The 27,550-nt window shown below is 41.9% G+C and overlaps 1 protein-coding gene and 1 long non-coding RNA gene across 7 annotated transcripts in view; one reads left to right on the top strand and one right to left on the bottom strand.

Moving 5' to 3' along the window:
- The window catches only part of LOC130852569 (uncharacterized), a 55,926-nt gene extending 34,212 nt beyond the window's left edge, over positions 1 to 21,714 (bottom strand). Inside the window, exons 1-2 of the long non-coding RNA XR_009053380.1 lie at positions 21,261 to 21,714; positions 524 to 619 (exon numbers count right to left, since the gene is read on the bottom strand). This is a non-coding gene — a long non-coding RNA (uncharacterized LOC130852569). The remainder of the gene's footprint in view (positions 1 to 523; positions 620 to 21,260) is intronic.
- A 1,910-nt stretch (positions 21,715 to 23,624) lies between these two features.
- The window catches only part of MKLN1 (muskelin 1), a 354,784-nt gene continuing 350,858 nt past the window's right edge, over positions 23,625 to 27,550 (top strand). For all 6 annotated transcript variants that reach the window (XM_057731366.1, XM_057731371.1, XM_057731369.1 and 3 more), the window contains exon 1: positions 23,625 to 23,768. The gene's annotated coding sequence lies outside the window, so the exon portion shown is untranslated. The remainder of the gene's footprint in view (positions 23,769 to 27,550) is intronic.

Raw genomic sequence — 27,550 nt, 5'->3', positions numbered from 1 at the left:
TCACACCATATAGTAGAGAAAACTCAGATTTCATTTCTGGCTATGTTGGTGTCTTACTACACAAATCCTTGGTCCATCTGATCTCAAATCTTTATAGAAATCTTGAAATATACTATTTCACATAAAGTAATTTTTTTTAATATTTTCATATTTTTGTTCCATCTTATTGACAATTATTTTACTAATTTGAAAACTGATTAAATACATGTACAGATATATAACATGAAAGAATACAAAATCATCTTTCAATTTAATATTTACATTTGTCAGCAGCTATTTTAATCACATTTACTAATCATCCCTGCAAGTTCAATTAACAAAACCTATGAATAACAGAACTGAGCTTAAAGCTGAGAGGTAAGAAAGATGGTAAAACAGGTGATGTCTTGTCTTGGATCTGATCCTGAAGTCATACTAACCAGGTGAAAGGGAAAGGAAGGGAGGAGGGGAAAGAGCACAGCTAAGAATAGTTAAAAACAGTACGTGAAGTAGAAAAATTATAAAGTAAGTTGATTTCACTCACAGTTAACAGTCCCTGAAAACAAGTGAAGTAAAATCATACTTCATCCCTCAATCCAAGAACTGAGCAGAAGATCCATTCCAGGGAGGCTTGCTGGTGCTAAAAGGAGGCAAGAAGGATGTAAGATCTCAGAATCTACGTGATGAAAGGCACGCCAGCCACTCATCCTCCCACTTCAGGCACTTTTTTAAAAAAAGTTAATCATCGAATTAAATGCTATAATCCAATTTCCAAAACTGTTCTACTCCACTTAAACTGCTGTCACCTCTAATAATCTTACAGGCAAATGCATTCATTTCAAACATCATTCTCTTCAGATTCTGCGATATCTGAAGCTCTCGATCACTCCACCTTTTTTGTTTCTGCCAGCAACACAGCTGGCTCTTTCTCTAATAGTATAGATCTAGCTTCTCTTCCTAATCGTACTCCAAACCGCGGCTTCCCCCAGAGGCTTGGTCCTTAGTGCTCTGGCTTGCCTCTCTGCATACGCATCCCTTGAAGAATTTAACCCTCACTTCTGGGATGACAAATGTGAAGTTTCCCTCTTTGGCTAGACATTTCAACATGAGCCCTGGTTCATGTTTCAACTGCTTAGGAATTTCCCCTTGAATGTCTAAAACCAGACAAGCACCTTTATCTCCTCAAAATTGGTTTCTCTTACCAGTTATTACACGCCTGCTCATTCTGCACGCATTTTTTTTACTCACATCTTCCTCTCTCCCATTCTGCTGCACCCCTCCTATGTGTCCTGCCTTCTCTCTCATCTTCCCCGACCAACGCCATCACTACTCTACCGCTGGGTTACCGCACTAAGGTCTATCTCCTATTTCTCCCTTTCTTCAATTCATCTTTGCCACTGCTACCAGATTAATCTTCTGCTAGATATCATGGTATTCTTCCTTTTCAAAATCATACCACTGCTCCTCTTCTTCAGAACACAGATAGTGTGGTGGTTTTAAAATGTTCCTAGACTCTTTGACACACCTTTCCTTAAAAGGTGGAAACTAATGCCCTTCCCCTTGAATGTGTGTTGAACTTACTGGCTTGCGTCTAAGGAATAGGATGTTGCAAGAGAGCTCCCTGCTCCCAAATCCCTGACCCACAGAAATTGTTAAGAGGTTGTAAATGTTTGCTGGTGTTCTAAGCCATTAAATTTGGGGGTAATTTGTTATATGGCAATAGATTATTAATTCAGAAGGCCTTTCTGCAGCCGAGGGGATCAAATCCACACTCTTTGGGCACCCAAGGTCTTCCACTAACTGCTTTTACTTTATCTTTAAATACAAACACCTGCTTCAGTCTAAGGCCAGTTATTTCACTGACCTCACATGACACGGTAAAATTCTGCTTCTTTAGCCTATGCTATTCTCACATGAAACACCCTTCTTTGACTTTCCCTACTAATCTAAATTTAACACTTTTCTTTTAGGCTTAGTTCAAAGTCTACCTACCAAAGAAATTTTTCTATTTTCTAATGCATATAAATAAACATATATCTGATTTCCAAAATTATATACATTTAAGTTATTTAAGGGAGAAATCATGACTTTGCTATCTTTATGTTCCCCATATTAGTGGACACACAGATATACTTTTTGTTTAGAATTAGCTTTTATAACCCTTCCTTCAAATAAAGAAGTTTTTAATGTCTTTTAAGAGAGGATATATACAATAGTTCACTTGACTTTAAAAAGTGTCAAATAGTTTAGGAGGATAATTTGGTAGCATGTATTACCAAACAACTCTACGTGGCCTATGAATAAGCAATTCCATTTCCAACAATCTATTTTACAAATATAATTACGCAAGTAAACAAAAATATATGTACACAGATATTCTCCACAGCATTGTTTATAATAGGGAAAACTCAGAAGCAACATAAAATACATCAACAGAAGAAAAATTAAATTAGGGTACAACAGACTACCATAGATTCATTTCAAATAATGCAATAGCTCTTCATGTACTGACCTGTTCAAACTGCCATGATATCATAAGTGGGGGAAAAAGCAAGTTTCAAGTTTCACAAAGAAAATAAAATATTTAACAATAAATTTAACAACAAATGTAAAAAACCCATCTGAGGAAAACTTTAAAACATTCCTAAAAAGACACAAATGAAGACTTTAAGAAATGGAAAGACATTTCTTATTTTAGAAAAGAACAAGCCAACATCATAAAAATGTCAGTTTGTTGTAAATTAATTTATCAATTTAATGCAATCCCCATAAATATACCAACAATTCTTTTTAATAAAGCTGGAAAATTGATACTGAACCTCATATTGAAAATACATGTGCAAGAACAGCCAGGAAAACACAAAACGGTAGAGAGAAGGACTAGTCCTACCAGATGTTAAGTTATACTTTAAAGCCTCTTAATGAAAAGTTTGTTGCTGGTCCATGAGTAGACAGACAAATCAGTGGAGTAGTACAGAAAGTTCAAATATAGCAGTACAGATAGAACTTTAGTACTGTATATGATAAAGAGGGCATCTAAAAATCACTAGGGCAAAAACTGACTTTTTAATAAGTGGTTAAAGCAATTGATTAGCCATTTGGAAAAAGATAAAATTAGATCCATTCTTCATACCATACACAAGAATAGACTTCAAATGAATCAGGGATCTAAACGTAAAACAAAGAAGCCATACAAGGACTAGAAGGGATAAAATGGTGAATTCTTCTCTAACCTTGAGATAAGGAAGGGCGTGCTAACTATGACTCAAAATCAGGAAGAATAAAAGACTTATAATTTGATTACATAAAAATGTTTAACAATTTTCTTCTGTATGGCAAAAAAAATCATTAATCAAAGACAATAGATGAAAAAGGAGAAAATATCTGCATCATATCACAGATGAAGGGCTAATACCCATAACATAGAAGAATTAAAATTAAGGAAATAAAGACCAGTAACTTGACAGAAAAATAGGCAAAGGACATGAATGTACACACACATACATATACAGACATGTATACATGTATACACATTACAGATGCACACATGTATATCCTTTAAACACATAAAAAGATGTTAAATTTCACTTATAAAAGAAATACAAATCAAAACTATACTGAGATGTTATTTCTGACCTATCAGATTGGCAAAAATTAATCGGTGTGAAAAGTCACCCGTGGCCAGGATATGGAGAATTAGGTACTCTCATACAGAACTCCTTGGAGAAGTGGCCACTTTCAGGACTGAGGCAGAGAAAATATACAAGGAGGACCATTCTGTGCCAGAAGTAAGGATATGTCAAAGAACGATGGGGATGTGCCAAAAGGACATAAGAGCCAGCTTGAAGAGGCGCCCACTGGCCAAATCTAGGACAATTTGAGCTTCAAAATAAGTAAGGATAATAAGATAAGAATAAAGTAAGAATCCATGAGTCTAAACTGACATTTTACAAAAATAAATAAATGAGAGATAAAGGAACACTCTTCGTGGAAAAAAGCCAATGAATAAATGAAGAGGGAATGATGAAATTTTAAATCATCATTGGGCAATCATTATAAGACTAATTGAGTCAGGCAAGAATCATCCATGGATTCTAAAGCCTACAAGTAAATGTCTGAGGTATAATAGGTTATTAACAAAAAACATCATTCCATAAGATAGTTATTGTCTGAAAAGGGGGAAAGAGTAACACTGGTCAAACCTGGCAGCCGTGGCCTTAACCAAAGGACTAAAGTCAACATGCCCAGAAGTGGAACAAACAGACACTGGGTGCCTCTGAATAGCACGTACTGAGAAGAACACAACGTCCCCTGTGCAGCATTTCTGCCAAAAGCGCAAAACCTGAATCTCAACATGAGGAAACTTCAAACAAAGCAAAATTGAAGGATATGCTAGTAATAACTGGCTAGCACTCTTCAAAATTGTCAACGCCATGAAACAAAGAAAGACTGAGAAACTGTTCCAAATGAGAGGCGACCAGATGCAATGTATGGCCCAGGATTTTCTTCCTATAAAGACATCTTGGGAATAATTGATGGAATCTGACTAACATCTGTACTTAGATAATATTATTGTATCAGCGGTAATTTCCTGATTTTGAATAAACTTAATAAATAAGGAAAATCTGGCTGAGAATGAATAACCTGCATCTAACGATGAGAAAACTTCAAATACAAAAGGAGGCATTTTCTACTATTTCCCCAAAAAAGGCACTATATTCTTCAAAAAATGTCAATCTGATCAAAGATGAAAGGTAGAAATATTCCAGATGAAAGGATAGTAAACAGATATGACAAGTAAATGTGATATATAACCCTAGACTGGGTCTTATACCACAGGGGAAAAAATGTCATAAAGCACAATATTAGGTCAACTGACAAAACTGCGATACGGAGAGCAGATCAGATGAAAATATTTTAACAACATAAATGTATGAAATATTACTGTTGTGTAAGTGAAAATTCCTGTTCTTAGGAAATACACACTAAAAAATGTAAAGGTAAAGAGCCATGATATATGTAACATTCTCAAGTGATTCAGAAAAAATATATACATATACATACATGAGCGAGAAAACTGCACAAATGCTAAAATAAACAGGGAAAATAAGTGAATCTGAGCAAAAATAGTTTTTCTTTGCGTTATCCTTGGGTTTTTCCAGCCGTCTTCATTTTTAACATACCATCCTCTAAATGAAAACTACTCTCAGAATTACCATAAAATAGATTAAGATCAGCAATCTCCAAAAAGAAACTATGCTAACAGTTACTGCTTAAATATTTTAACAATAACTGTATATCCTAAGTGTTCATTTGAGAGATAAGGTGTCTCAAAATGGCCATGCTCTATCCTAAGGAAAACACAACTGGAAAGAAGCTGAAACGTGCCAAAGACATTCTATCGCATGTGGCTAAGATCATAAGCTTCTCTAGAGTCAGGCTACCTGGCTCTGGACTTCGGCTCCAAGGCCTGAGCTTTCCCAAGCTTTGATTTTCTATAACGTGGGCATGATAATACTATTTATTTCCTAGGGCTGTTGCGGGATTAATGAAATAATAGGGAAAAAACCCCCACATTTTAGCAAAGTGCCCAGCACATGGTAAGCACTCCTTATCATTGCTATTATTTCTCCTCTGTATTGTAACATATCTGCCACAGGGTAATAAGGCTTTTGGCAACTAATTTCAAAGAAACCCAGAGAAGGATTCCTGTTTATCAAGCACCACACAGTAAATACTTTAAGGCCCAGTTTTTAAGGAAGAATAGCCCCTGGAGCAAAAGAAAGTCCTCTATCAAATTCTTGTGACTTGATGAAAATAGCAGTTGAAAATATCCCATCCTTCCCCATCTTATTTCTATGTTCACCAAGTAAAGTTATGACCCAGACTTTATCCTTTCAACCAGTCTACAACTGACCACAGTACACCTCCCTCGGCAGTTACCTCTTTGCGCTACCCAACCTCCCGTAAGCTTGTAAGCTTGCTTAGCTTACTCACCATCGTTCAGTCTCACAGTCCTCACTGACTCTGAATGAATTGATAAAATCAAAATTCTTCACCTGCAAGGTCACACCCTAGATGCCCAAACAAACCGTGCGGTTTCCCTCCTCTTGAAGGCCTGCCTGAGCAGTCAGCAGCTTCCCTCCCTGACAGGAATGTAACTGCCACTGTTGACATGTTAACTTTCCAGAAGCATCTATCAAGGGTGGACCATCTGTCTCCATTAACCACAGGATACCTAATGGACACTGGGAGCAATTCAACACTTACTGATTAATAAACACTGGCCTTCAAGAGAAAGGGCACTGAGTACCAATCCATAGTTTGTGTTAATCGTTCAAAAACAGAAAAACACTGGCTAACTCTGAAATTAATTTTAACCTTTTATGCAACATATTTCAAAACATATTTCGAAAGAGTAACTTTTAAGCATAGGTATCACACAAGTTCACCATATAATTACATAAAAACGATCACACGAAATAAATTACTATCAAATAGAAATAATTTACTAATAACACAGATTTCTAGTATTTACTCAGTAAGGTTTTCTTTTAACCTTCAGGTAATCTTCAGTAAAACCCAAGAATCTCTTTTAAAAATAAAGAAAACATCCAGCCCTTATTCCTAAATGTTCATTTTCTCTTAGCAGCTTTTTTAATGTACTTCTTTCATCACCAAAGATAGCATGAATACATAAGAAATGAAAATTTTGTGTCCCATTTGCCATCTTCTGTACTTTTCTATTGAAACAAACTACAAAATTCGCTTCTTGTTTCCCATTCTTAGAGGAGGAAAAAATTATCCGAGAGGAATAAACAAATTCCTACTACATCTTCCTTTGTGCTTCCTCTATGGAATTCCCAGACTTTCTGTATACCAGACCCCTACCAACTCCCTCCTCTCCACACCAGCAGCAGCTGAAAAAAAAAATCTTCTTACGCCATGAACATCCTTTTCCATTAAGCGACACAAACATCAAACTTCAAAATTTAAAAGACAAAAAATTTCCTTCATCTTTGCTTCAGGTTTCACTCTCCAAATTTCTTTAAGATATAAAGAGTATTGTCCTATACCCTACAAGGTTAATAACAGTATCAACATTAAGTCTATGCTTACTTACTATTTACCTTTGAATAAATAATATGTTCAAAGTTCAAAAGGTAAAAAACAAAGAGTATTCAGGGAAAAGTCTCCCTGTCCTTCAGCTATTTACTTCTTTCTCCTAAAGGCATGAAATGTTATAGTTCATTTTTTATCCTTCCAGAGATGTTCTTTCTTTCTACCTACCTACCTACCTACCTATCTATCTATGAATCTACCTATCTACCTATCCACTCACAGCTGTTTATAAATTCTTTTTTACACTTTTCTATGCCTTGTTCTTATGTAAGATTGTATCTTCAAGTATACAGCATATCAGAATATAATGAGCTTCCTCTTTCTATCTTAATGGCTCTACAGGATTTTAAAATATGTAGAAACCAGTTTCTTTGGCCCTAGTCTCTTGTCTCCCAAATTCATTAAATATACATTGTGCCGGACAAGTCCACCTGATTTTAAAACAAATAAAAAAATACACATTCCATTCCCAAATGTAAATATTTTCTATATACTAGACCATGTTATTATATCAATGCAAAACTTGCTGGGTGTGATAATTGTACTGCGGTTATACAGAAGAAAGTCCTCTTTAGAAGGTATTTAGAGGTGAAATGTCATAGTATCTGCAATTTATATTCAAGCGGTTAGGCAAAATAACACAAAAATACACACCATATTTAATTCAAAGCACATACATACACAGAACATGAGGCAAGTGTAGCAAAATGCTAATAACTGATGTATCTAGAAGAAGCGTAAACAGGTGTTCATAGTACTGTTTTCCTAAAGGTTTGACATCTTCAAAATAAAAATATAGGATAAAAAGGCTCTGGTGAATGGACTGGAGAACTCAAGGTATGGGAGGGGGTGGGAGGGTGAAGGGGAAACTGAGATGAAGTGAGAGAGTAGCACAGACATATATATACTACCAACTGTAAAATAGATAGTCAGTGGGAAGTTGTTGTATAACAAAGGGAGTCCAACTCGAGGATGGAAGATGCCTTAGAGGACTGGGGCGGGGAGGGTGGGGGGGACTCGAGGTGGGGGGAGTCAAGGAAGGGAGGGAATACGGGGATATGTGTATAAAAACAGATGATTGAACTTGGTGTACCCCCCAAAAAATAAAAAAAAAATTTAAAAAAAGGCTCTGGTACCTCCACAGGGTCCCCTCATTTGCCACCTTAAAACATAAAATCGTTATTTCCCAACTCCCAGGCCTATGTCCTAACCTAACCCAATCCCATCCTTCAGAAAATTAAAACAAGTTCTTTAGCTATTCTTAACTCAAACTGCTCACATGTCATGGCTCCTTGGAGTCTTCTCCTACTGTTTGAGTCCTTCTCCCTTCTCTAGCCACTCCTTGGGGCAGTAGGACATTTACTGCATCTTTTCACAGTCTAAGCATTGGGAACCCAGCAAGACAGTAAATACCTAGAGGAAGAAGCTCTGGATGAATAATTCTTTTGTAATTCCCACAACACCCAGCTCAAAAAGTACTTACTGAAAGAATGGCTTTCTCCAAACAAAGAAGGGCATGGGAACCACTGCTAAGCAATGAGGGAAAGGTCTCAAAGCTCAGTCTTCTTAGAAAAGCTTCTCCAGTCTCCTCAGCTTTTTCTCCAAAATGTTAAACGCATCGCATCTTTCCTATCCTTCCAGATTGCCCCAACTGTCTACTCCCTGACTCAATGACAGATTATCCTACTGAGAATGGAAAAACTTGTTCCAGAATCCCAAATAAAGCAACTCTAGAAGTTAGAATAGCCAGTTCTCTTACATTTTATTTATATGACATTACTCTCTAACACTGTAATAAACTGTTAACAATTTGGGGGAAAAAAAAAAGCACCTCTCAGTCATCTGTCAATGGAATATTCCCGCATGGTGCTCTTCCACGTGTCTGAAACTAAGGAAGACGGGCCTCTGAATATGTTTACTTCAGTTAATCAAGGTGATGCCAGAGGCAGCTATCATGCTAAGACAACAACCTGTGTCTAACAACAAGACACTCTGGAAAAGCTGATGATAAGAAAACATACAAATGATACCTACTAAAAGTAGGAGCGCTTCCCCTTGAAATAAGTCTCAGATTGAAATTGTACAAATTGAAATTTTACAAAAGTAAAACAGAAAGATTTGAAATGAAATCTATGTCATTATTCTTACCTGAGTGTAAGTCACAGACCTGGAAGAGAGCTTTAAGTTCAAACCTCCAAAAAGTGAGATTCAGAGACGTTAAACACCCAGCCCGACACCCCATCACTAGCAAATGAAAGTCAAGCTAGATTTAGAATTCATATACTCTTTCCAGGCTTCTCTGTCCATTTTACTCTAAATTTCATAAATTTAACTTTCTGTCCGAAAAAAGCAGAGTGGATAGGGAAGTGAAAGGACTAATTGTGGTCAGCTATGCCACTAACCAGGGGTGTAAAATTAAGTAAACTGCCTCATCTACAGAATAAGAAGACAATTAAATTAGCTCTGAAGCCCCATAGAGCTAGAATATATACTCTGATCCTTGACAATGGCATAAGCAATAGTTGTGTATTTAACACAAATTTGATTCTGTCATATTTTTTAATACCAAACTTAGTTACAGCTTAAGCAATTTAAAAATGTTATTGTAAGCCAACCACAACTTTGTTTACCAAAAATTTCATAAATACAAAGAATCCTGAAATTCATCATCTACATGATTACTATTACCTAAATTTTGGCAGGATGTCCTTTAGCACAAAATTTAAACTTCAGTCTAAAACCTATCTGAATGCCTATTTAAATATCCTAAAGGGTTTGGGAACTTATACATTTTCACATATGTTTTCCATTCATCATGGCATCTGCTACATAAACATATTCAAACCTTTAGAAATATTCTGCAGGAGCATCTTGTCAGAGTAAAACCTGTCTTTGGCTCTGGGTTGCCATTTAGGGTAAAACAGTACCTGTGGGAACAGGCAGGTGTTACTGGGCTATCCCTGGGGGAATGGGAAAGGCAAAAGGGAAAGGAAGAAGGACAGAAGAAACAGAAAAAAGCCCAAGAAGGGGAAGGAAAAAAAAAAAAAGGAAGGAAGGAAATGAAGAGAGTAAAGAACACAAAGACAGAAATAAAGGAGAATGAACAAGGAGAGGAATGGCCCCAAATGGTACTCCCTGGGGAACCAGCATCCACAAGCCTTCAGACAGGCTGCAGACCCGTGTAAGTGTTCTTGTTTGTCTGTTTTCTTCTGTTCAGTTCTGGACAGAAAGTTTGCCCAGAGAGGACATGTTTACTTGTGGCTGCTCCTAGGCTCCACATCGAGGATTAGGAGGATTCCAACGCATGAACACTAACACAGAAGGAGCCACGATCCAAAATACACTAGACTGTTTATGGGAATGTCCAGGACCTGACATGTTCCTGATGAGTCATCTTTCCAGAGCTTGGATCTCTTAATTCCAAAAGAGCACAATGATCCAAAAAGATGTGTTAGCAAGTACTATGTATATTTATACAAATGCAATTCAGTGCTTTCAAACAACTGGTGCTGTCCAGAGACAACAAGCAAATACAGTCCTAACGAGGGCATTTCCAGTCTTATCCTCGGGATGCCACTGCAGTCGTCCCTCAACCACACGGGCCCTTTCCTCAGTCAAGGGTTGGAACCTCGGACACAGAAGGAGCCCAGGATATCAGGCCACCATCACGTTCCCCCCCGCCCCTCCACGCAAGCAAATGCTCTGCAGGCATTATAAAGGCATGGTTTCTTATACAGATGATCACTTTAAAAATCTTTTTAAAGCAAATCTGTTGTTGGACATATTTCTGTTTTTCAGAATCTCAAATGACCTTTTATTACTGAAAAATATGTATCTTGAAAATACTCTGCTGACATAAAGTAACTAAACAGATTATTGATTCATTAAGCTTATGAAGTCCTTGTTCCAAAATGCTAGTTAGGTAGTAACAGAGACATACATATGGCAAAGAGCAAACTCCTCTGTTCCTTTTCAGAAGAATTAAATTAATAGCAGAAGGAATCTTAATTTTGAACCCTTTAGAAGTTGGAGAAAAGCAGGATTTTGGTATTTTTTTCCATGAAAATAGGAGAAGCCTGCACAGTAACTTTTCATCAACTAACTAAAAGGCATAAACTAGATGACAGATTTCAAAGATAAAATCCAAAGAAAGGCTATGAATGGCATTTTATTTAAAAATACTTTTCACTTGTTGCTACCCAAGTACCCGCACTTTCAGGCAATAATCACTAAAGATTGAAGAGCCCTCACAAATTCTTTTGGGGCAGAGCCTATAAAAAATAGGTACTACACAATTTTGAAAAGCTAAAAATTAGAAAAAGCTGAAGGAATATTAGTGACACTAAGGACAAAGCTGACAAAGTAACTGTTCCAACCACAGCTTACAGTGATTGATCTCTCTGGAAATATAGAGAAAAAAAGATACTCGTAGATTTTTAGAAAATGGACAATATGTGCGATAAACATGACACATCAATATAAAAGCAGAAAACAAAACAGTTGTCAATGGCCTTGACAATGAATAGATAAGTTAGTTGTGAACATTATGAAAAGATTCAGTACTAACAAAAAATTCCCCTGGAAATAGTAAACAAGCACTCAAGGTCACAGGCCATGTACAATTTTGCAAAAGAAAGACCTGGGATAGCATTTTTTTAATGAGTTGCACAAGAATTAACAGAAGTATTAGGCAGGTTCCCAGAAACTCCCCTCGTGGTCTAAACATCACCCAGTGCCTCTATCATGGAGATGAAAGAAGCAGACGAATCTTCCAAATTGGGGTCAACAACCTTTCCAAAGTGGAGTGTTCAGGTTCAATTAATTTTCAGGTGTTCTGATGTAGACAGTACAAGTGTGGAGAAGGGTGCCCTTGAGACCCATCCCTAACTCTTGAAGGAAAAAGACGGCCAGACACAGTCTAATTCAAGGAGTCCTGGGTCTCCTGATCCTGTGACTCAGAAACAACACCCCTACACTGAGGCCAGTCTTGATTAACACGGATCTTTCAAAAAGCTGAAGTACTCCTGTGAGGGTCTGCAATCCTACCACAAGGTGAAAAAACTCTATCACAGTACTTTAGGGCCAGAAACATCTTACTCCACCAACTCCTCATTTTACAGACCAGTGTGGCACAGACTTGGACTCTCTCCCAAGGTTATGCAGCCAGTGGGAACTAGAACCCAGTGGAAAGAATATAGAGCCCCTAGCACAGCAACCAAAGAGGCAGGTACACACTAACCATTATTAGAGATGGTAACACTGTTCTAACCTCAATACTCTTTCCACCCAACTAAATAAGATAGGCCACAGCACAGAAAGAGAACCAGAAGGAAAAGTAAGAAGGATGTGGAGATAGGTCCATAAAGGACATCCACAGGGGACTTTGGTCAACCAGAGGCCAGCCGCCTAGCTGTCAGAGAAAAAGAAATGTCAGAAGCTGGAAGACAGGGACTTCAAGAGATGTGGGAGGACAAAGACAGATGTTGCCAAGTGCTAGTGTGTTAAGTGTCTTAACTCTCTAAAGCACAGGAGGTTTTTCAGAGTTACTGGGGGTGGGGGTGGGGATGGAGGACAAACTCTACGAGAGATGGAGGGTGGGGAATCACACAGCAGCACCTCCCTCCCACTGGCTACTCAGTGAAAACTGGCCCGTGGGCCTTCCCGGGCACTACTGCCATGTAGAAGGCCAACCCCAGCCTCAAACTGTCAAGTCTAAAGAATCCAAAACTGCTTCACAGATTTAGTTACAAAGAATTATATCATAGCTATTTGAGTCCAGAAATGACTGCAGATCTGAGCAGCAAATCAAAGGTAGTTCTTCCCAAAGCAATCAACAGTAGATCAAAATCTAAGGCTGTATACATGAAATATAATCTAAAATCAATTATACAGATGCCAAATCAACTCAGATTTAATATTCAACAATTTTATCAAAGAAGTTAGAAAATAAAGAACTTCAAGATAAAATTAAAACTGGTAGACATGAAAAGCAGGGAGATTTCGTGGCCTCAGCCCAGCTTTGTGGCCTCTGCTACACTAATGATTTGTTTCCTAATCTATAAAACGCATCCGTAATAAGCACTGCATGTGCCTTCCAGGAATTTGATTTAAACTAGTTAACGACCATAAAGCAATCTAAAAATGTAAGCACTGCATGAATTCTGGGCATAACTTTGGAAAGGCATTTGATGTAAGTCAAAGTAATAGCATCTGGTGATAATTTGAAGGATTCACCGGAAATGAAAACTCATCAATTTATTTTCTAACAAAAGAAGCCTGTGCTATTAACTAGTCTTGACATACCCTCAAAAAAGTTTAGAACATTTAATACTCAAACTTTTCATTTTTATCCTCCCATTCCTTACTCCTCACCCATTTCTTCTTTTTTATTTCCTTGCTCTCAGATAAGATTATATTTTCCCCCAAATCTTACTGTTCTTTCTTTTCCAATAAATTCACTCATATTAAAATGTATTGTCAAACCACACTTCTAGTCACCTCAACCATGAGTCCATCTGACTCCTGGCACCTGGGAGTCTAGTTTAATCTGGAATGCTTCCAGAGCACCACCTGTTAGAGTGCCTTGGCATCTCCACGAACCCTTCACCTAAGTCCTCCCCCACTCTCCCCTCCACCCTGACCCCAGCCTGGCGAAATAAACACATACTCTGGGTAAGGACAGTGTGCTTGTTCTGCAAGGGCTGCTTTAAGACACCTCCTGGTATCTCCACTGCCTTCCTACCAGGTTCTAGCCCCAGAGCCCCTTCACTGAGAAACTGCAGAGCCCCCACTGCTCCCCATAGTCCTCGAAATAGGGAATGGCCGTGCCCTAGCTTACCCTTATCTCCTGATGGGCACCTCATTCCTGCAAGCAGGAGTTTCCTATGAGGCAGTTATCTTTGGAGGACGATACCCAGGTTAACTATGGACCCATAGACTAGCTTTAACTAAGTAAAGAACTACCTCTCATAAAAACCATTTACTTAGTGAGTTCACAACTATCTAATGTGATGTATCATGCTCCACTGCTGTATATTAAGAGGCACTGGGTTAGATCTTGTACCTAAACATTTAGGTTTAGGGAGCAGCAAACAGTTTTGTCATTTAATAACATCAGTAATATTTCAATATATTTTAACCAGGACTTCCACTATTGGGTAAGAATTCCAATCTAAGTTTTAACAGACTCAAGAGTTTTTGCACAATATATGGGATTCTGAAGAAACTCTTAAAATAAAATTAATTTAATCCATTTTAAACTTTTAAACTCCAGTTTGCCATATAGCAATCTTTAAATGAAATAATTTTCCAGAAGTCAAAGGGCAGGTGCTACAACTTGTGGGGGGCGGGGGGTAAGAGGCACAGAATCACAGAACTTTAGAAGAGATGATCAAATCCAATGGTTCTCAAAATGTTGTCCTCGACCAGCAACATCAGCATCACCTGGGAACTTGTAAGAAATCCAGATTATTAGGGCCACCCTAGACCTACTGGGTCAGAAACTCTGGGGTGGGGTCCAGCCATCTGGGTTTTAACAAGCCCTCTGTGATTCTAGACACACTAAAGTTTGAGAACCACTGACCCAATCCCACCACTCCACTGATGAGAAAGAAATGAAGCTAGCAACTTTCTTCAATTCTTATACCAAAGTTAGTGACCAAAGTCACTAAGGGCAGTTCTCAATAAACCTCGAAAATGATTCTTAAACTATACACCTAAATACAAGCAGTTACAAAGGATCTTCTAGGCTGACTAAATCTTGATCTACCACAAGTATGAATTCTTACAACACTGCTATATATTTAGGCAGATATAAAGTTTTTTGTCACGAGCAATTCACATTTAATACCTAAAAAAAGACTTCACACTATTCGCCTCTCCACAAAAGCAATAACTTAAATCTCACAGGCTTTCTTATTTGTTCCGTTGGGTGGGTTAACTTTTGTTGCCGACAGCAGTGGTGGGTTTTGTCTTGTTATGGGTGTGTTTTGGTTCCGTTTTGAGGGCAACAGCAGGAATTTATGGGACACATGGTTGATGGTTTGTTTTGGGTTTGGAGGCTCCCCTCCCCTGCCACCACCAAAGACGTTCACACACCAAAGGTGTTTGAAAAGCAATAATAAAGGACTAACAGGCCAGAAACTGCTAAAAGATACCCCTCAAAAAATTTTACATTTTATCTTGGAATGTATCATGCAATTTTTTTTAGACAACAGATTTATATTTTCAATAATGTTTTACTTACCCTAGTTTAAAATTAGTTTTCATATGTGCAACACAATAATGATAGGAAGCTAGCCTGTGTCCTAGGAACGAGAGCAGGGCTATAATTCAGCCACACATAACCCCACAAGTTAGGTAAGTGTGATGCACAGCACTGAGAGGAGAGTCTGCATCATCCCCTACAAGTACCAGACCACATATAGGGCTGTGTCATCAACCCACCAATATAGCATCTACCGTATGAAATGAAATCTACAATTTGCGGCCTTAGGGCTCTCGCTCTAAACAGATGTTTGATATATCTCATACCTTTTAATATAAATATTTCAAGTCTAGTAGTGGTTATCTGCACAACTAAACATCTGTTTCTATTTACATTTTAAAATATCCTCTTTGAGAAGTTTATAACTTGGGTGTTAGAATTACCACAGACAGATTTAGAGATTTTAAGAGATAAATGTTTCCGTTCCTGTTTCTCATACAGAAGCAGTTTTCTTAATGTCACACCATATCAGAGAGATTTTCAGTCCTCTTTTCAGACACTATTAACATATATAATTACCTTCGATTTCACAGACCAACTAACTAACATGGCTCAGCACATGACTATTTCTTTGAGGAAGAATCACGGACAAGTGCACAAAGCAATAGAAACAACTACTTCGATTTGATTTACACTTTCAACCCCCTCCGTGTGACGTGAGCACCAAATCTTCCTGTGACTTTATTTTCCAAACTGTCATCAAATAGGGGTAACAATTCCTGCTATAAATTTTTCAGGAAGGGAACCAAAGTCCCCGGAGAGATTGCATTCATTCCTCGGAAGAATTGTAAATTACAGTATAGTTACTGGTTCTCGGCCTCCTCTTCAGCTCCACAACATACTCTCTGAGGCTAAATTAGAGAGGTTTACTTACTTGGATGTTCCTTCATTCGACAAATATTTCTGAGCACTTGCTATGTGTTAAGTACTGTACAAGCACACTGGGGATATAATGGCCAGCAAGGCAAACATAGCACCCGCTCTTCCACATACATCTTAGGGAAGCGCTGATTAAGCTCATGGGACTTCCAATCAGTTTATACACCAAGGGCTCAAATCCACTTGATTTTTTAAATAATTACTCAAAATTGTAATGACTCACAGCCACTCCACTCTGCTTGTAAAAATGGGACATGACATGAACTACATGAAAAGCCCATAGAAAACACAGACAGATGCTCTACAATATGAAGGCCTCGCACAGGTCAAAAATATCACCGTGGAAACACCTTATAATCCATGAACGGGAAGTACAGCATCATGCCCTACAAAATGAGTCAAGATTTTTCTTTTAAAGGCAGAACACTGTAAGTTAATCTTTACCTATCAAATACTGGACTTACACCTAAGCAAATCCTCTATAACTGCGCTGTCCGCCACTTGTAGCTATTTACATTTAAATCAATGAGAAGTTCAGTTTCTATGGCACACTAGCCACAGTTAAAGGCTCACAAGCCTCAAGTGCTTAGTGGCTATCACTTACAAATCATTATAAATATATCACTGTAAGTCATTTCTAACATCCCAGAAGCTCTAAGGGACAATGCTGTTCTACAAATACCTCTGTAATACTAAATCTGAAAATTACAGTGTAATGAAAAGTGATGATGCATCCGTACTCTGCTACAACACATAAAAGAGTATGTTCATCGGTAACATAGTGTCATTTCTTCCTTCCTAAATATTTATAAGTTGAAAATGATAACGTTGAACATCTCTCCCAGTGTATATGAGTAAACAATTGGCGAACTGAGAATGAAATTGGGAAACAAGTGAAAAGCTGATTACATTTAGCCCCTCCCCTCCTATTCCTTTTACTAGAATGTGTTGGTGGTACTCTGTATTCTCTGTGCAAGGACGTATGCCTTTAGCCTAGTAGCTAGCAGCAGAAGTGAAGACGGTTAAGAACAAAGTGATCAGCCCAAATAATGCAACTCAAATTCAATTTAGACTTGACACAATAAACTTGGGTGCCTACTGTGTGCCAGTGATACACAGATCAACAATCACCATTTCAGCCTTTTATGAGGTCAACTTAGTAGAGGTGTCCAGCATATAAACAAAAACAATATATGTTGTGACAAGTGCACTGAGACAAGTACGTGCAAGGGATAGAGGTGACACAGGAGGATATTTTTAAATATCTTCGGAGGAGAAATCAAGGGAAACTTCCTAAAGGAGGTACCCTAGGAGCAGAAGGCAGAGCTGTGCAAAGGAACCACAAAGTGGTTTGGCAATGCTGGATTAAAGTATCTTTGCTGGTCAACAGGGGTGGGGATGACAACAGAGGGAGGGACATGGGGTTAGAGTGCTATTTCCGTGCCAGAACATGACACTCACAGTTATGCCAAGCTTGCCCTGGTGGCTCTATAAGCTTTCCTCACCAAAACTGCAAGCAACGTGAAAATCAATCTCGAAAACTTAAGTAATTTGCTTATGTCTGCCATACAGCTAACAATATTAGACAGCAATCATTAGTAGGAATGTAAAGACATTTCTTTGTGACACAATGCCACTTAACAAGTACTGGGCACAAAAACATTGTAATTGGAACCCTTTGTTTTCAGGGGAAAACCTCTGTTGCCTGTCAGTTTTATTTGGAATCTCCTTAGGGAATATACTGATGAACACATTTTCAAAACAAATGGATTACCCCCACATCTAAATATTCCCAATAAGAGTTTATCTGATGGAGAGGCAAATGAAATAAATAAAACAGAGAAGGGGGATGCAGAAGCAACACTTCTGTACTCCAAACCTGAGTAGTTGCTTTTTCCTCCCAAATTTTCATGGCAAAACTTCTGCTACTTTGTATACTGCCTTGTACTTTATGCTACAACTATGACCAACAAAATTATATCGTGTCCAGCAACCTAAAGGACTTCCGTGGCTGCTCATGTAAATCCACGGAAATTACCTGTATCTTCTGGACTCTTCCCTTCACCTTACACGTACGTTCAAGTCTCAAAACAAAAACAAAAACTTCCATGGAATCCGTTCTCTTCAAATTACTGGGATCCTCTCTCCTCTCTTCACAATAAACTTCTAGAAAATGCTAGTAACTATAGGCCTTAATGAATTCACCAGGTGATTCTCCTCCCTTTGATATAAGCAAGACTTTGCAAATAAAAACACATGTATAAATATATGTATATAAACTGGCTGGTCCTTAGGCAAACACAAGTATTCCTATTCGGACGAACCCGTGGCCTTTAGGTGAAGGCAGATTTCCAATGCAGCATATGTAATGACTGAAAGAATGGGTTCTGGAGTCAGCCTCCCTGGGTCCTCACTGACAGTCTTACTTAACCTCCTGAGCTTCCATTTCGCCAACTGCAAAGTGCGGGTAACAATGTTTCATGCCGTGTGTCACCACACGCCGGCACATAGTTACCCCCATCTAGTGACAGATCAATACATGTTAGCTATTTCAGCTATTTCGTCCCTAAAGATGGATGGTTTCATAGCTATTACAGTAAGCTAGTTACCTCTGTAAATCCTCATCCCTCACCGCGCATCAAAAATACTTAAGGAGTTTTGGGGGTTTTTTTTGCGGGGGGGGGGGGCGGGGTTGAACACTATGTTCAGGCCCTATTTGGATTTGGTTTCAAATGGTCTAGGATTGGGCCGGGCACCGGAGTTCTTTCTAAAGCGCTCCAGTAGCTTATAACGTGTAGCCTGGACTAAGAACCACATATAGATCTCTAAGTGCCCACAGATACACACGCCGACAAGGTCTGTTCTGCTATCTGAATCAGCGCAGGCTGGCCCCCCAGCCCGGATGGACCAGGCTCACCTAGATGCCGTGACGACGAACTCAAAGTGCGATGGGATTTACACCCACGTCCGCATACTGCTCACCAAAGTTCAGCTCCCACGAACCCCACCAGATGCGGCCTTGACACCCGGCGCGGTCCGGACCCGTCCGGGGCTCACGCCGCTCGCCCCTTTGGCTGCGGCCCCCGGCGGACGCCCGGCCCTCCCGACGCGTGCGTCACCGCGCCCCCGCCTCCCGCGCCCCGGCCCCCTCCCGCCCACGGCACGTGACTCGACACGCGCCAGCTGCACGCGGGCTCCATCAAAACAAAAACAGAGAGGGCCGGCCGGCCGGCCGGCTGGGGCGCGCGGGGGCGGCGGGGAGCGGGCGCGCCCCGGCCGCCACTGCCCGGCGCCGCGGCCGCGCGCCCCGGCCGGCCTGGGGCGGGAGGGCAGAGGGCGCCACCCTGTTTACAGTCCTCGCTCCCGGCCGGGGACCCCGCCCGGAAACGGTCTCCCGGGAATCGGCCTTGGCGTGCGCACCCACCCGCGGCCGGGACGCCGGCCCTGCGTGGGAGGCTCCGGCCGCGGCTCGGAATAAAACCGTCGCCACGGCGCTGGGGTCGGGCCCGCGCGAGTCTCCGCTCCTCCTCGGCCCGCCGCCCACGGCTGCTTCGTGTCAGCCCCGGTCACGACTCTGCTACGCACTTCACCCCCATCTCTCAGCTCCCGCGCTTCCGCAGACCCTCTTCACGTGGCTGCCTCCTCCCGGCCCGGCACTCCCCCGCGGCTGGGCCGCGGACCCTGGCGCACTTCGGGACCCCGCGCTGCTCCCACCCCGGAGGACGTCACTCCTCTCGGATCTCCCCCCAACCCACATCTTCCGCCCCTGCAGGAGGTGGGGTGGGGTGGCCACAAGCTGTCAGAAGCTTAGTTTTCCACATGACGAAGCTCACCCTCACCCTTACACATCCCCACTCACCCTTCAGCCTAGCTTCTAGCTGAATCAGATATTTAAAACGGGGTGGGGGTTGTCTTGATTTTTCTCCCTAATCGCGCAAAAAAAAAAAAAAAAAAAAAAAGACGCCCATCCATTCGCTTTAAGACTCCCCCACGTCGTCCCACCAAATGCAACTTACAGAATAGAAATGCCCACCACACACCTGCTACGCCACCCGCCCTCTGGAAACCTGGAGACCCACCCAACCCGCCTTCTGGAACCTGCGCCTGGGAGGACTGGGGCGGGGGGGGAGCGATGCCTTCCGGCTCCCTAAAGTAACAGGGAGTGAGAGGGGGATCATCAGGCACCCCTGGCCCCGCCCGGGAGCGCGGTCCTCCAGTCCCCCAGCTCCAAAGCACAGCACGGCATCCTCCGTCCCTCCCGGCGTAACGAGGGAGGTAGCCAAAGGCCTGGGTGCCAGGAGCTATTTTTCCCTTTAGAACCCAGACGCCGCGTCCTCTATGGGCACTCCCCGCTCCCCCCACCCCCCACCGCCGCCTTATTTCTGGCCGACAGCAAAGGTGGGGTAGGTGGGAGAAAGGAGCGAGTGCTCTCGAGGTTCGGGATGTTAGTCTCCGCGGAGTGAAGAGGTGGGATCTCGAAATGGAAACAGTCTCCCTCCCCACCACCACCCCTCCTCCTCCTCCTCCTCCTCCTCTTCTGTTTACCTCAAGTTTGAATTTTATCTGCGCAACATTAGCTGGAATGCGGACATTGAAAAAAAACCACACACTCTCAAACCGGCAGCAGCTCCGGAGGAGCCATGTGGCATCAAGCCACCTCAAAGGAGAAAAAAGTGCTCTTAGCAACACAAACATGGCGAAATCGCCTCGGCATTCCCGGGTAACGCCACAACCCCTACCTTCCCTCGCCCGGCCCGCCAACATCCCGGCTGGGACCTGCGGCCCCTTCCGGGGGGAGGCAAGGGACCCCGGGGAGTCCCAGGGTGGGACCGCGGGGCGTGCGAAAGAGGAAATAACAGAGTCCACAGTGGAAATGTTTCTGCTGGACCATCGAACCCTCCGCCTCGCCGGCGGCAAGGAGATGCCTCGTTCACCTCGAGAGGTCCAAACCGAGAACAAAATTCCCAACCCAAAGTCCTGCTGGGGCCGGCTTTCCCCACCCTCCAGAACTTACCTTGGGGCTGAACACACGCTGCTGCTTGAATCCCTTTCTGTGTCCTTCCTCCAGAGCGAGACGCAAGGGGGAAAATGATGCGCATGTATATTTGTAGAGCATATTCTTCTAGAATTCCCCTTTGATCATCACGAGGAGCGATGGAGGCTCCGGAGACAGGTGCACTGCTGGCCGAGGCTGCCGGCTAAAAGTTATTCTCTTGGCGGTGGGCGGCGGGGTCCCCCAGCCGGGGCTGGGGACCAGGTCTCCCTTCCCCCCGGCGTCGCCCACTTCCCGCGGGCTGCTGCTGCGTGCGGCTCGGCTGCAGGGGAGGTGGCGTAGTTTCTCTTCCTCCCACCTCTTCTCACTCACTTGTTTTTGTAGCCGTGGGCTCCCCTAATGCTTTCCTCTCCACAATGTTGTTTCATTATATCATGTCCATCATGTGACACCGGAGAGGCCTCTCTATGGAAACTTAAAAGGCCTCCCACGTGACTGCAGCAGCAACAACAGCAGCGGCAGGACTGGCAGCGCGGCCGCAGCGTTCGTACCACCACCCACCGAGAGCCCCTCGCAGCATCCCGGAGGGGCTTCTGGCGCTGCAGAAGCCCAGATAAGGGAGCCACAGCATCCGGGAGCTGTGGCGTCTGTGCGTGCGTGTAGCCTTCGCTCATTACATAGGAAACCGAACAGAAGGAGCGTCCTTAAATCCTTTCCTACGGTCACAAAACCCACGCTCTGTTAAAATGACATTTCGTGGCTCCTACTTTATTTTACCCTAGAGCAATGAGTTTTCTATCAGGTCTGATTAAATTCTACCAAGGCAGAAAGAAAAACTGGATTTGTCCCTCTGCGAGTTCAGCCAGCTCTTGGGTAGATCAGAAATGACAAAACAATAATAACAGAAATAGAATCAGGCATTTGATACATAATTACCATCACACCAGCTTTAAAGCTTTTCTGGAATTACATTCCTCCGGTAACTGTGTTGATGATGCTTGCAGGAGGCGAATGTAATGCAGTTTTTCTCTTCCGCAGCTATATTAGGGCTTTGTTGCTGACAACAGTGAAAACTTGTTTGTGTCAGGAAGTGAGGTACGACGATGTGACCTGGAAGGTACAGACAAAACCAAAGTGGCAGCTTTTGCATTACTTTTCTGACCACATTCTTTCAAACGGTGAGAAGCAGCTGATCTGCTGTAAAATGCGTAGTCTGTGTTTGGTGGGAAATCAAACAATCAGAAAAACACATTTTCCCCTTAATCATAGTGTACATGCTAGACACTGGAAATTACATATAGACTTACATATATATGTATATGTGTCTATAGAGAGAAAGAGAAAAGTGTATGCCTTTTTATGATATTTTTAACCAATAATTTTGTCATCATTTCTAGCATTTAACTGCAACATTTAAAAAAAAAAAACTTTGAAAGACTTAAGTCCAGTGATGTGTGGAAACTGTAACATCAGTTTTGAGTGCCTTCCATGTTATTGAATCACAACCCCCAAACCTAAATCTCTGCTTTAAAGATTGGGTGGACCATGGGATTTTTACCCTGTAAATCGAAGCTAAACGGCTCTTTCTATCTTTTAGTTCATGCTTTTCCATTTATAAGGAAAACTCCCCGTTGGTTTGGAATAATTATGAAAAACTTCTTAGGAAACTGAAGAGTGGGACAGATCATCCTTTCTTTTGGCTTTGCCTTGACTGTCTCTCTCTCTCCACCTCATCAGTTTCCCTCATCAGCTATGATGCATGATCTCCATCACATCCTTTCTGATTCCTTAATATGTCCCCCAATATTTACCTTCCTATCTAACGCCTAATTCTTCCATCCCTTTCCCCTTTTCTGCCTTTGCCTCCCAAATCAGCCCTGTGCTGCCTGGATACTTAGCTCAGGCCTCCCCAAATACTCCCTCCCAGTCCTCCTTCCCCAGATGGTCCCCACCTCCCCTCCCCAGCTCCCTTTCCCTTCTCAGGAACTCTACCTCCTTACCTCTCTTTGACCTCCTTTATTCTCCTTCACAGTCTGGCCCTCGACTTCTCGGCCTCTTCTTCCCCTTCTTTACCTGCAATGTCCTGCCTCAACTGAGGTCTCCTTCACACCCTTCTTTCTGGTCCCATCCCTTCTGACGCCGAACCCCAGCTTTCCTCAAGGGCTTGGCCTGGTCGGCTTTAGCCTGATTTTGTTCCCGTGCCCCTGGGCTTGGAATAGAGTATGTGGTGCAAAGTGGGGGCAAGAATCCCCCTCGGCGGTGGCCCCTGGCTGGTCCCCCCTCCGCCCCTCCCGAGTCCCGGTTGCGGCGCTTCCTGGGCGGATGGTTGGGACTTGCTGCGGCAGCTGCGGTTCTGCTGTGTCATGCAAGAAGGAGGCGGCGGCGGCGGCCGGAGCTGGAAGGGGAGGAGGGGAGGAACCTGATCTCTCCGGTAGCGAAGGGCTGGAGGCAAACACCGAGTTCCCCCAGAGCCGCCCGGGAGCAGGGAGGGCTCCGCTACCCCTGGGGGCCCTCCCCGCGGGGCAAATGGTAAGTGGGGCGGCGCAGGTGGTCGCCTTGGGAAGGGAGCGCGCAGGGGGGTTAGGTGGGGAGGCGGGGAGAGCTAGGAATCACCCCGGTCAAACTGAAGGAGCCCAGTGCCCAGCTGAAAGGGACCCAGGCCGCAATAAGGATGACCAGCGGCAATAGTTACCGTTCGAATAACGCACCGCAGTTGGCCCAGGCTACACAGAGGAGCTGTGCATCCTGAACCAAGGACCGAGCTAGAGGCGATGATTCAGAGTTAGAAAACCATCATCCCATCAGCCCTGGCGCTTTAGGTACAGCTGAGTAGCAAAAGTCAACATACATCAGATTCCTATAGCCTGGCTGAGTTTTACGGGTTGTCTTGTTGAAAACTAGGAAAGGGAATGGAAACCTGCCCAACCTCACTTTAGCCACGAACATAATGCTCTTGGCCAGTGGCCTTGGACAAACAGCCTCTGGTGCAATTAAACAATCAATAGGAAAAATAGCTTCATTCCCTTCACCACCCTCCTTCCCCAGGCAGCTTCAACCAGGGTAATTTATTCTGCTTAAAGGAGAAAGAAAACTATGCCTTCCCTTCCCTCCCACCCTGTACCCTGTCAGCCCCAGTCCTACACAAACTGCCCGCCCCACTCTTCACCCCACTTTCAGACTGTGATTTATGTTGGATGAGGGGACTGCCTGAAACTCTGAACAGTTTCACCTCTGCTGCCCTTTACCGGGAGGGGACTCAGAGATCTAGAACTGAAAGCAGTGAACGTAGGGACAGGCTGGGAATATAGGAACATTACTTCTTTTACCTGAGTGCAATTCTCAAGACAACTTTTTGAAAAATTATTATTCTTTTCCATTTTGCTCCTGGAAATTTCAAAGCACTTTCTGCAACTTTTTTTTTTTTAAATGTCAGTCATACATTAGCAGTAAGGGGTTGGCGGGATTAACTGAAAGGCTAATGACTGTCTCAAAAGCACATGCTGTTGCTAGGGAACTCAAGCTCATCCTGCTCTCTAATCACTAGCATGTTATGTGGAAATCAAACTTCTCAGGGTGTTATTAAAATGACTGGCATTTGGTTAAAGGCGTTCTTGCTTGTGTTGTAGCATCCTGGATTATTATCGATTGCCTCACACCCACATATCTTGTTTTCCTAATTTGATTTCTGTATGTGCGTCACTGCCAGGGACACGCAGACTAGACCAGTCAGGTTCACTTCCTGTTTCTCAGAACTGGTTTATATTTGGTCTCGTAGCTCTAGCTGGTAAAACATTATCAAACTGATCCTCTTTGGAAAGAAATCTGTGCTTTCCGTGAAAACAAATTATCCCAATTAAATTCTAATTCCCATGGAAAACGTCATCATTTGAGGAATAAAGTGACTGCCAGTTGCCATTTGAGAAAACCGTTCTTGAAATGTAAAGCCTAGAAAAACCCATCATCTTTATTTCTCTTACCCAGAATCTTCATTCCTCAGCATTAGAACTAAAACAAACTCAATTTAAGGGGAGATTTAAGTATGATATTTCTAAAATAAAGCTCAAAAAATACACATTGAAGCTGAGAAAATCATTTAGACTAAATAAGGCATATAATTGAATAGAATCCAGGCCCCCAAGCACAAATAAGCTTGGGTTAGCATTGGGGCACTCAGAGAACAGAGTGTGGTTACAAGGCTACCCTACATACAGAAGCCCATTTCTTTGTACTAACTGTCTCTTTCACCAATTCTCCTATGTCCCTGGGTAAGACAGACTTGCTTATATTTCAGTTCCTCCCTCTTTATAACAAGGATATCACAAAGCCAATATCATAAAGATAAGCACTATGTAAATAGATAGGTTCTGATGTAGATAATTTGTTTAGATGGAAAATAATAGGGTATCTATGGCATTGAGGAAAGATCGCCAACTGAAAGTTAGGAAATACTGTAGACCGGATGACCTTGGGTGAGCTAATACAGGTCTTCTGGTGTGTGTTTCCACATGGAAGCTTAACAAAAGTGCTGGGCTAAGGATCTCTAAGATTCCTTCCATTTACAAAACTCTGTGATTATATTGAACTCACTACATAAAAATTTCAATTTTAGCTGAATTTTGCAATGTTAGGTTTTCACACTGAAATTTTAATACCTATCCATAGAGACCTTGGAGGAAATGATAATGGGAAATGGTTTGTTGTTGACACATCACTTTTTAGTGTCAGTTGCTAGACAATCAAATAAAATCGACCTGACTCCCAATGTACTTACTCTCTGCTTGCTCTTCGGTGTTGTGGAAGCAACAGGATAAAAGGTAGAAAGGATATAAAAGTGTATTGAAAGACCTTTCGGTTATTTTAGATTTAGTTAACCCAGAGTCCTTTGATGAGCAAAATGGTGGAATAATGAATAGGGGCTATTCAAGAAATACGTGGTTAACTGAATCCTCATGGAGTTGGTAATCTATTTGCCTGTATTTTAATTAGTGATAGGCAAAAAATAAAGCATGGATTTTTGAAATTTTCAGATTCAAGATGTTAAGAGGTAGCATAAAGAAATATGAGATTTGTGCCAGAGAAAGATCTGACTTTGAAACCCAACTCTTCCACTTTATTTATTCATTATTGAGTGCCTGCTATGTGTCAGGTGCCGTGCTATGCACTGGGAATACAAAGATGAATAAGACAGTCTGCTCTGAAGGATCTTGTAGTTTAATGAGGAGACAGATGAGTACACAGTTGATCACACAACAGTGAGATGTTAGCGACAAGAGAGCTCATTGGAAAGGCACTTCACCTTGACTGGGCAGAGTCAGGGTCCCTAATCGTAGAAGATGAATTCAGAGAGGAGCTCTGAAGCATACGCAGAATAATCCAGACAAGTGGGAGAGTTAAAGAAAAATGTAGTCCAGGCAAGGAAAGTACTATGTGTAAAGTCCTGGGGGTAAAATGATGTGCCCATAGAGTTGAAGGTGAAGGACAGTGCCCAGCAAGTAGTAGACTCTGTCTTGTATGAATGCGTGGCAAAACCCAGAAAGATCAGCAAGGTCTTGCATTTTGAAAAGTCTTTTATGTCTTCCTAAGAAGTTTCAACTTATCCTAAGGCCAGTGGAGAACTACTGATGAATTTTAAGGAGTATAATGAGGTGATCAAATGTCCATGTTTGGAGAATTTATTAGTGTGGTAACACTGTAAGCAGGGAGACTGGTTAGGAGGCTGTTTCAGCGTTATGGGGAAAGAAATGATGGACGTCTAAACCAAGGCAAGAAGAATGGAAATGGAGAGAGGAGAAGGATTCAAGAAATATTAGGAACACAGAACCAACTGAATTTGATTATTGATTATATCTGCAGGATTAAGGAATAGGAGGAGATTTATGGCTCAGGTAAATGGGAAGATGGTGGTACCATTCACTAAGATAGGGACTTCAGGAGGAGATATAGGTTGAGGAGGGAAGCTAATTAGTTTAATTCCAAACATGTTGAGTTTGAAGTGTCCATGGGACATCAAAGTGAAGCTTTCTACTGCAAAAATGCACAGAGGAGTCTAGAGCTCAGGAGAGAGATCTATGCTGGAATCATCAGAATGAGTGACAGTCCATGGATTAGATGAAATCCACAAGAGAAAAGGTATAGAATAAGAAGGGAAAAGGACCTACTCTGGAACCTTATGAAAATGTGAACATTTAAAAGGTGAGAAAACAAAGATACAGGAAAGAACATCCAAAGAGGCAGGAGAACCAGGAACAAGTAGTTTCAGAGAAGCCAAGGAGGAATTGTCAATAGTATTAAATGCTAGAGAAAGGGACTGA

Source organism: Hippopotamus amphibius, chromosome 4 (assembly GCF_030028045.1).
Source record: "Hippopotamus amphibius kiboko isolate mHipAmp2 chromosome 4, mHipAmp2.hap2, whole genome shotgun sequence".
In the NCBI taxonomy this organism is placed as follows: domain Eukaryota; kingdom Metazoa; phylum Chordata; class Mammalia; order Artiodactyla; family Hippopotamidae; genus Hippopotamus; species Hippopotamus amphibius.
Note: the sequence above shows the minus strand (reverse complement) of the source record. Positions and strands in the feature narration are given on the sequence as shown.